Source organism: Corythoichthys intestinalis, chromosome 10 (assembly GCF_030265065.1).
Source record: "Corythoichthys intestinalis isolate RoL2023-P3 chromosome 10, ASM3026506v1, whole genome shotgun sequence".
Classification (NCBI taxonomy): domain Eukaryota; kingdom Metazoa; phylum Chordata; class Actinopteri; order Syngnathiformes; family Syngnathidae; genus Corythoichthys; species Corythoichthys intestinalis.
In genome coordinates, this window is record NC_080404.1 from 23972713 (window position 1) to 23983343 (window position 10631).

Below are 10631 nucleotides of genomic sequence, written 5' to 3' on the forward strand. Positions count from 1 at the left end.
CGCCCCTCCCGCTTGCCGTCAGTCTCTCGGGGATGAAAAGCAGCGAGTGGCCACGGGCCAGGAGAGCAGACGAACATGCGGCGTTTTCAATATGCAGGTTAATAGACGTGAGCCCTTTGTCAGCTTTGCGGGCAATCGACTTAGTTTAGTTCAGTCCATTTTATTTGACGTCTTTTGACAGAATTTCTCCCGAGATAAAATGTAATATACGCACACGCTGAAATATTTAGAAATAATAATTCTATCGATTCATCCGGAGGTCTCAAACACGCAACCCAGAAGCCCGCCGGGCAATACTTTAGGGTCTCCTACATGACATCAAAGTTGAGTGATTTCTGGGCTTTTTTTTATATATGTATTCCTATGTTTGTATGTTTGCGTTACTTAATCACCAACAAAGTGATTTTGAGAAAACTTGCAGGGTGTTTGTAGTATGAAATGCAAGAGTTGATCAAAACCTGGGAAAAATAGGTCAAAGGTCATAGGCCAATTGAACTTGTGTTCAAGGTAGAATAGTTCATATTTTCGGCAAATGTAAACTGAACAGTGTGTATTTTGATTTTGTGAATGAGCTGTAAAATGGTAGAAAACAGACTGAAAAAGCCGTTTCTACTCTTGCACCCCTCTTCAAAATAAACTGTTGTATTTTAAGCCAAAAGAACTGTTTTGTTTGATGGTTTGATGATCTTTATGCTGCCATAGCAGTTTCATGGCGCATTAAGCCCCCAAACCATTTTTAAATTAGTTCGTTTTACCACGGAGACCCTCGTTTACGGACACGGCGCAACAGATTTTGTTTCAACCCAGCCATAAACAGAATGTAATTATATTTATTAATCAAAATGGCTATAATTTTTAGCTTAGAATCATTAATTGATGTCTAATATTTAGTTTTTATTAAAAAAAAAAAAAAAAAAAAAAACTTTATAAAATTATTCATTCACATATTTAAACTTTTAAACAAATTACGTCACAATGAAAAAAAATAGTGTCTGTAAATAGGTCATGGATAGCTACCTCGTAACTATCGCTTATTTTTTTGTTGTTGTTACTGTTGTCTTTTCCCTGATATTTTAGATGATAAATAATCGATCCAAACAAAGAAAAACTGGAAAGAAAAAAAACGTTTAAAAGGGTAAATATTTGAAAAAGAAAATCTCGACCACTGCTTGATGTCTGTGATTTCTGCATTGCAACCCTTGTTATATTACCATGTTTCACCTATAAAATCCCCCAAAAGTCCAGCTGTGGCCATTCACAGCTGTGTCTTGTGAGACATACTACAGGTAGTATATATATATATATATATATATATATATATATATATACATATACAGTATATAAAGTATATTCTATTATACCCTGAAAATTAAACAATCATTAAAAATACAAAAGAAAGAAAAGAATATTTTTTTATTTGATCTTATCTAAAATATTGATATTTCATATATTTAATAATAATAATAATAACAATTGATTTCCATGGTTTTATTAAAAAAAAAAAAAAAAAAAAAAAAAAACGAGGATTTGGATCATTTTTATGTCAATGATGTCTCTAACAATTCATCGACTATATATATAGTTGCTAATTAATATGGTTATTGATTAGTTGCCAATTGCTTGATGGATCCCAACTGCCTTAGTGTTTGTTTACAAATATTAAGATCCCTAAATTCAGACAAAGCTAATTTAAGGTTGTCACAACGCATGTGTGTAATGGATGCCTCCTTGCATTTTCACTGGAGTAAATTACTCCTGCTGGTGGGCGAGCATATATGTAGCAATACTGTAATCCCATTAGGATAAGGACAGTGTTTATCTTCACTTGGAGCCCAACTAGAGACTGTGACAGTATCCAACATGATGGCAGTAGCCTCCGTCTCAGTAAAAGTGAGGAGCTTCCAAATAACAAATAAAACACAGCGCAAAAAAACGCTTTCTCATTAAAAGAACTCCGAAAGTAACCCTCACGCACGACGGGGGCTCATTACGACTCTTGCAGAGAAGTCCGGCCGCAGATAATCATTCCTGCGCCGTGTCCGTTAATTAGCGACGTTATTAGTTTGTGAACCCTCTTTACCCCGGTGATATCATCGCTCAATGGCGCGCCGGCAGAGGGCAAGACAAAAGATATTTATATAATGAAGAACGGAAAGGAAGGAGTCAGATGTTGAACGTGTACAAGCAGTGTCATGGTGGCAAATTTAATTGGAAAAAGGAAAGGTCCCTTGATACAGTTTGACTGAATTGAAATATTTTAGCGCAACTGATGGCGCTAAATGTCCAATCCATTTTGACTGGGTGGGGTGAATAGTAGGGAACGAGGTGAAATATGGGACGAGTAAAATAATAATACAAATATGATTAAATACAAATAGAAAAAAAAGAGGCCTCCTAGCTAAAGAAGTTGGATGTTTTTTGCTGTCATTGGTAGAGAATGAGAAAATATGGGGCGAGTAAAAAAATAAAATTAAAAATAAATTTGAAACAATTCCCAGAAATATATACACAGAAATGAATAAGAAAATACAGAAATAAAGAATATGGAGAAAAGAGTGGACAAAAAAGATGATTGAATTAAAAACAAATCTTAATAAGGTAGAATAGACCAGTGTTTTTCAACCGGTGTGCCGCGGTACACTAGTGTGCTGTGAGAGATCGTCAGGTGTGCCGCAAGAAATTATCCAATATCGCTTTTTTTTTTTTTTAAGTTCTTGGTCGTGTGCAGATGAGCGAGGTATAGACCCCACTCACATGACGTCACAACCACGCCTCCGCGCCATATTGTCCGTCAGCTCGCCGTGTTTACGCATTACCGCTACGTAAATTCCTCCTATTATGGCGTGTTTTTCTGCTCGTTAACATTAATAATCAAAATGGTGAAGGCGTGCGTGGCGGTTGGTTGCAGTAACAGAGAAGATAGACAGAGAGACTTGAAGTTCTACCGTATTCCGAGAGACCCGGAGAGGAGAGCGAGATGGACTGCTGCAATTTGACGAGAAAACTGGGCACCAAACGATCACCACAGACTATGTAGTAGGCATTTTATACCTGGTAAGATGCATTTAATATACATTTAGAGGGTTTTGGGCTGACAACCACAGTTAAGATCATTGCGAGGCTAATCGCGACAACATGCAGTTTCAAATTCAAGATGTTTATTTCTTCCGCAATCGTTATTTTTTTAATAATATTTAGCTGGTACCAAGTGAAAGAAGCTGGCCTCGTCTCCGGATCATCAGTTAAACAGGGGTGTCCAAACTTTTTGCAAAGGGGTCAGATTTGGTGTGGTAAAAATGTGGGGGGCTACCTTGGCTGATTTACGTAGAACAATATATTTAAACAATTTTTAGCAAGCCCTTCTGTGTGTCACATTTGCTTTATTTTTTTTTTTTTTAATTCATAATTTCAACAATCTCGCCATTGTGGCGTTCTCTTTCGACACTCGGGCTCTTGCGAATTACTGCTGCTGTGAAATTAAACTAGCTTCAAGTTGCTATAATTTCTCGCTGCGTATCTTCCTTGTTGTCGTACATGTCAGCGTGTCTTGTTTGGTAATATTGCGTCACATCGAACTCTTTGAAAACAGCGACTGTCTCTTTACAAATGAGGCAGACACAGTTGTTGCGTATTGTATTGAAGAAATAGTCCAATATCCACCTATCCTTGAAACGTTGGCCATCGCAGTCAACTTTTTTATTGATTGTCGCCATTTTAGAAAATTGAAAGTAAAGGGTCACACAGGGTAATATTGCTTAGAGTGCTGCTCTTAAAGTTGTTCAAACTTTCGTGAGAATAGGCTGAGTTTCTGTGGACAAGATAGTTGTAGATATCAGGGTAGCAAATGTCAGGCAGAGAGGGTGAAGACAGCGGGTCGAAAAATATCGATTTAGGCATCAAATATGGATCTGGCGAATGGATAGACTGAAGCTTTTCCACATAACGCCTTTTATGCAACGCATCCAATGAGTTTACAGCGTCTGAAAGTACCGGGGCTTCCATGAATTGCACTATAAATTGCACGACAAATTGAAACCATTGAGAATACGGATAAACAACGACGGACAATATGGTGGCCGGATACAGCGACACGTCATTGCGTGACGTTGGTGAGTGGGGTCTATTGCTCGTGTCGCGTTCAAGAACCGCTCGGATTTCTAGACATCAGCCACCTTGCTGTCCGCGACAATGTGGACCCCAGCACATCCACTGTATATCATTTGATTAGACCCGTCAAGTTTTGATATACACTCAAGTGTCCTTTCTATTTTATCCATATGTGATGACCGTCAATCCTGCCCCGGTGTTTTATTCCTACACAAGCCTAACTGCTATAAAAAATAAAAACAGAGACAGCTGTTGAAGATTCCTGCCAGGATATTGGCTTTGTGTTCATCTAAACAGGCTTAGTTTTCCCACTGTGTAAGTATAAATACTGAGAATTTTTTTTTTTTTAAATTAAATATACTGTACAGAAAGTAATTTTGGAACATTTTTTATTTGTGGTGTGCTGCGAGATTTTTTCCAATGTAAAAACGTGCCGTGACTCAGAAAAGGTTGAAAAACACTGGAATAGACACTGAAATATGATGAATGAGAAACAAAGAAGGAACCGAGTTGTGTTCAGGAGATACTTTTCCATGGATGCCTTTGAGATTTGTGCAATAAAAGGTCATCTTTATTGTCAAGGCCAACACCCTGCTAGACTCAAATGCACGAGACAAGCGAGAGTGGCATTTTCCAATAAATGCTTCATTCAAAGAGAAGGTAAAAACAGGACTGCTGCAAAATTGTAACAAAAAAAAATTATCTTGCAGATGGTAACGTAGCTACCTACTCCACTCCGACATAAGAAAACGGACTGGCGCAGGTACTAGAAACAAGTGGGGCATTTCAGGAGTAAGGCCAATGATAAACGGGTGTGGTCACTCGGGTAATTAGGGGAGAAAAGACAAAGCTGACAAAGCAAACACAGAGAAAAACAGAGGAACCCACCAAAATAAAAACAGGATATGAACAAAGATAAATCAACGCCACTGACAGCAGCATGTAACAAGCTTCATATCCTTCTGGTACCAAAAAAACAAAAAGTTTTGTCAGACTGTTAAAACGACGTCCAATTTTACGGGTGGATTTCCTGATGTTTTATATATTCTTTTTTTCTGTTTCAATTAATTTCAGAAACCACAGTGAGTTATTGTTGCATTCGGTTGGACCACAAAAAAAAAGCAATGCCTTATTTTGATGAGTTGATTTTTGAGTTCAGACTAAGATCCTAACAGGTCTAACAGCCTAACAGGCGCTGTTGAAAATGAAGGAGTTACTTATGTCATTTTTTAAGTCATTTTACAATCCAATTTGACTTTCTGTAACGGATGACCATCAAATACAGATTTGTTAATATCCAATTTTGTTTCCAGACAGCAGCAGCACTAAATACAACGCGATTTCCCCTAATGGAAATGTTGTTTCCACCCAACATTTCCCTCGACAAACACAAACTGTCTTGCTCAAACACGACGCGCCTCCCGGTGAAACCTTTTTTGCATTTAAATTCACCAAAGACGAGGGTGAAAACATGTCAGCGTCTGACAGCAACCTGTTACAAGCCAGTCCGCCGCATGAAATTCTCGCTCAGTCAGTGTACAGTTTGGTTTATTTGTTTCTTTTAAAACGTGACTCAGCAATCTCTCTGGAATGCTCTGAACTCCTGTTTCTATGCCAGTTTCAGAGAGACTAAAAATAACCGTTTCATGATTTCACACCTCCTAAGCAATTAAACTTTTTGAAACATTTCTTATAACTGAGGATGTTCTTGGAAGTTCAGCCAAATTTAATTCATCATTGAGTTCATTCAGATTTCACACAATCACCAACCTTTTGTTTAACACTTAAAGTGCCTATGACAGCAAAAAACATGCTTTTTTTTCTCTTCATACTTTCCGCGGTATTTTATGCTCCTGAATGAAATGGACCGCTTGGATGCGTGTGGAAGCGATCGTTTTATACATTCAGTTTTTGAATCAGGCGCCATGAAAATATGTGACTTCCGGCTCCAGTCTCGAGTTGAGAAAGAGGGCGCTGTGGCGTGTACGGTAGAAGGAGTCCTCTCACTATCCAGCCGTACTGTTGTATGAGAAGGACTAAGGATTCATCTGATTTCGCATATTACTTCGTTTATTTTTCGCATCACGCTAGCCAAACGGCTGCAGAAAAATTTTGCTGCACCAGGGAGAGGCATGAGCCTTTTTGAGGTTTCAAAAGGTTCCCATTCACCGGTGGGTATTGGCCAAAACAAGCCCTACTACTGTGGGACCATTGGACTTACGAGGAAGAGAGTAAACATCATGTTTTGTATTACCGTATTGGCCCGAATATAAGACGATGTTTTTTGCACTGAAATAAGATTGAAAAAGAGGAGGTCGTCTTATAACTGCGGTCTAAAAAAAAAAAAAAAAAAAAAAAAAAACTGCGGCCTAGACATATACCCATTCACGACGCTTGATGGCGCCAGTCATCAATGAATCGAATGCTGAACGCGACTCGGGCGGCCAAAGCGAACCCCTGACACGAAGAAGAAAGTGGTAAGAAGGAAAAGAGAAGAAAATACCGGTAATAGAAGAGATAACCGAAAATGGAGAAACTTCGCGACAATTTGGAGAAAAGTGGGTCGAAGATTGGCCAGGTTAACCGGTGTTTGGCCATTCCTTACTACGCGGCGAAACGTCCTACACAATGCTCAGGGCGCTTGCATATGCATTCACACGCATGCGCACATCGGTTGGAAGCGGCGAGTACTCACTATTTTTGTTTTTATTTAGTTATTTAGAACCTTTTCACAGCCTCAAAGATACTTTTTGCATGTATTACCCTGTCATACTTTTAACCATTGTGTTTTTTTGTGTTAGCTTTGAAGCAGTTGACCACATTAGTCACGTAGCGTATTTAAATCGTCCTTATTTGACATAACTACATTTAAGTATTTTCTGCAGGCATTTCTTTAGTACGTTATTCCTGTATGCATCTAAACAAAACAAGTTTAGAGCGCACGGTAGTAATTTAGGTGTCAAATTCGACTAACGTTTCGCCGATGTAGGACATTTTGGCAGAACACCGGCAGCTGAGGAGAAGTTATGACGCAAACTTCAAGTTGATGGTGATAAATGAGGCGGTGTCTTCAAACAACTGCAAAGCGGCTGTGAAATATGGTGTCACAGAGTGTAATGTACGGAGATGGAGAGCTCAAAAAGATCGCCTAAAAAATGCTCAGTCAGAGAAAAGCTTTCCGTGGTCGTTTCTGTATAAAAATTAATTTGGTGTTCAAAAAGTCTTTTTTCAAACTTAAGTCTTGAAAAAGAGGGGGTCGTCTTATAATCGGGGTCGTCTTATATTCGGGCCAATACGGTACGTCAAATACTGGGATAATTTTAATACGTAGGTGGCTTGCATTTTGTGGCTGACATGCTCCTTCTCCACTCGGCCGACGACACCGTCGGCTTGTCGCACATCCTGCCACCGGGAGAGCACTATACTCTGTTTTTTGCCCTCTTCATGTGCCCGGTGTTCTGTCAAATTTCCCACCCGATCAGAAATTGCAACTTTGTGTTAAAAATAGCCGCGAATACAGCGATTACAAAGTAAACACTACAAACTTTCTTTAAATAAAGGACTATTTACTCACATTTCATCATGGATGGGCAAGTAGAAATGATCTCTTAAGACACATTCTGTCTGTCATTTTAGCTGCACAACAACTGCACCCGCTGTTTGTTTACGTTGTCGCCGTGAAGCATTATTTTTCATTATATTCGTGTTGACCATGTGGCAGCTACCCGTTCCTCCAACGTCGGCCAGTTTGTCCGGCGGTACTCTCAAGCTGCTTCCCCGCGAACTCTCCTGTCTGTAGTATCAGGGGAACGAGCTGTAACTTGCTCTCCGCCGGGCGGGTTGCCGATCGGCGAAGACAATCGACAACCCCGCTGCAGTGTGTCATGATCCGGGCTAGTTTTGTGTGATTTTTCGCTTGGAAAACCGAAAATAAGACTTTGAGACATCACTCGATTCGGGTTAGCATGTCGGCTATCTGTCACGCCCCTTGGTTTGTTTACATTCTCCGAAGCGGGGGGCCAGGGTAATGTCAAATGCCTGACGAACTACAGCAGCATAATATGGCGTTTGGGAGGTTTGACAGTAAAGGTGAAGTCGACAGTTTTGACCATTATGTAGTAATTTTGCCATGCGTGTACTAAATAAATGCATTTTTATTATTTCATTTTCCATTTAGCACAAGATTGTTATTTGTCATAACCATACTATTTATTTAGCAATTGGAAAAAACACTTCGATAAAAAGAATATCCTATAAAAATACTGGAGTAGAGACACTGAAACAATTACATTTTGCGGCTCTCTTTGTCACATTTTCCTGCATACTAAATCAGATGAAACCATTCTCCCGCTGACGTCATCCAGCTGTTGGGGACGCTAGAGCCCTATAATAGTAGGCATGGCTAGACGGCGGATTAAAACACTAATTTCTTTTTTTATCCTGTTGTACGCACTTTAAAGACATTTTAACACAGGGTTAGGGGGTAGGAACAGGAAAAAAAAATGTTTCCGGTTATGGTCATTCTTTATGAATCCCAAAAGCCACAAGAAAATGCAGGGAGAGGGCACTATCAGTGTCCCAATTTCAAAGACTGAAAAGAAGTTTTAAAAAATGGTGGATTAGGAAAAAAACAACAAACAAAAATAATAGGTGCCCTGGTTTTTTAGATGGAAAGGGAAAACAGGGTGGACGAGGGGGAAAAAAACACTATAATCACACCGATTCCTTGGTTGGAAAAGGTAAACCAACACGATGGCACCCCAATTAGTTTGATGGAAAAGGGAAAAAAGAATGTGAATATGGAAAAAAATTTGAACTTCTTTTGCGTGTCCTGATTCCTTAAGGTGCTAAAAGGAAAAGAGTGGATGTAAGGGGAAAAAAGAACTACTGGTGCTCCAATTCCTTGGTAATAAAAAAGGAGAAACGGGGTGGATGACGGCAAACAACAAAGTCACTATCGGCGCGTGGAAAAGGGAAAAATGAGTGGATGAGCAGGAAAAACAACTCCCACACAATGCTTCTCTGGGAGTGTGGGGGGTGGGACACCTCTTCACATAATCAACAGAATAAATGAATACAAGAATAACACATGTGAGATTAGCTACGGTGGTAGGAAAAAGTATCGGACCCTTTTGGAATTTTTCACATTTTTGCATAAAATCACCATCAAATGTTATCTGATCTTTGTCAAAATCACACAGATGAAAAACTGTCTGCTTTAACTAAAACCACCCAAACATTTATAGGTTTTCATATTTCAATGAAGATAGTATGCAAACAATGACAGGTGTGGGAAAAAATAGGTAAGTGAACCCTCTGCCTAGGGAAACTTAAAGAACAATTGAAACCAATTTTTACCAAACAATTTAAGTCATATGTATGCCCAATAACTTATTTACCATAAGTGGTTTAAAGCTGCCCTGCCCACTATAAAACGAAGACCTGGTAAAAATTGCCTTGATGAGAAGCATTTTTTGATGTGCATCATGGCTTGGTTAAAAGAGCTGTGATAAAGGATTGCTGAATTGTATAAAGCTGGTAAGTGATACAAAATCTTCTCTAAAAGTCTGGATGTTCATCACAGTCAGACAGACGTAAAAAAAAAAAGAAACCCTAGAGTGTCTTCTAAAGACTAACAGAAGTCACAGGCACAGTCCCATATCAATGCGCACACATCAACTATAAATGTATAAACTATGGCCAAGAATGGTGTTCATGGGGGACTCCACAGAGGAAGCACTGCTGTAAAAAAACAAAACAAAAAACTGTTGCTCGTTTCATGTTCGCAAAAAGGCACTTGGACACTCCACAGACGTTTTGGCAAAATATTTTATGAACTGATGAAACCAAAGTTGAATTATTTGGGAGTAACACACAACGTCATGTGTGGAGGAAAAAATGGAACAGCTCACCAACATCAACACCTCATCCCAAACGTGAAGCATGGTGGACGGAGCATCATGATTTGGGGCGGTTTTGCTCCCTTAGGGCCAGGACAACTTGCAATTATTAATGACTGAAATTGATTCAAAAGTTTATCAGGATGTTTTGCAGGAAAACCGCCTTCTGTCACACAGTTGAAGCTAAAAAGAGGATGGCCCCAAACACAGTAGTAAATCAACTTCAGAATTGTTTTAGAAGAACAAAATACACGTTCTGTAGTGGCCAAGTCAAAAGTCCAGATTTGAACCCCATTGAGATGCAGTGGCATGACCTAAAGACAGTGATTCATGCCGATTCATGCCAGGTGTCCCAGGAATCTGACTGAACTACAGCAGCTTTGTAGAGAAGAATTAGAAAAGATTAGTCCTGATCGATGTGCCAGACGTATCTGCAGCCACAGGAAGCGTCTGGTTAAAGTTATTGCTGCCAAGGGGGGGGGGGGGGGGGGGCAAAATATTATATGTGCCGGTTCACTTATTTTTCCCCCGTCTGTCATTGTTAGCATACTATCATCATTAAGATATGAAAACCGATGAATGTCTAGGTGGTTTTAGTGAAAGCACTTTTTTCATCTGTGTGAT

General features: G+C 39.4%; 1 protein-coding gene across 12 annotated transcripts in view; it reads right to left on the reverse strand.

Annotated features, from left to right (window-relative positions):
• The window catches only part of marchf8 (membrane-associated ring finger (C3HC4) 8), a 127462-nt gene that overhangs the window by 58174 nt on the left and 58657 nt on the right, over positions 1-10631 (reverse strand). The gene's annotated exons all lie outside the window — the stretch shown is intronic.